We start from the raw sequence: 553 nt of genomic DNA on the forward strand, positions 1-553 counted from the left end.
TAGGGATTGAAGCCAGGCCTTGTGTATCCTAGACTGGTGTGCTACCATTGAGCTATTGCACCAACCCTGATTGAGCAGGTTTCTAAAGTAACTGTAACTTTTCAATGTTCAGTTTTACTCTATTGGATCAAATCTAGTGGTCCCTTCCACAATGCAATCATAATGTACTGGTTGCAAGACAGTTTTACTTTTTCCGGTGATATGTAATATTACCAGAATCTCCTATGTACCTTTGTTGGTTTGAAACTGAAGATTTTCAGAGAGTCTGTCACAAGTGATCCAGACAGGTGTTCCAATTGCCTGCACTATTTTCCTTAAATAATATCATTTTCAATGTTTAGGTAATAGAACAAACATGCCCTTTATTAGAAAACTGTCTTAATTTTTTTCCATTTTATTTTTTTCAAGTTAATATGTAAATGGTGATAAAAATAAAACAGTCATTAAAAAACCTCCAGCATTTTCTTGCCTTTACCAACATGCTGCTGCTCAGAGGTATTGATTTCCAATTTATTAGCTTTTTCTTTCAGTAATTTTTTTTTTTTTGGGTCTG

The sequence above is a fragment of the Dipodomys ordii genome, unplaced genomic scaffold (genome assembly GCF_000151885.1).
Source record: "Dipodomys ordii isolate 6190 unplaced genomic scaffold, Dord_2.0 Scaffold16, whole genome shotgun sequence".
NCBI lineage: Eukaryota > Metazoa > Chordata > Mammalia > Rodentia > Heteromyidae > Dipodomys > Dipodomys ordii.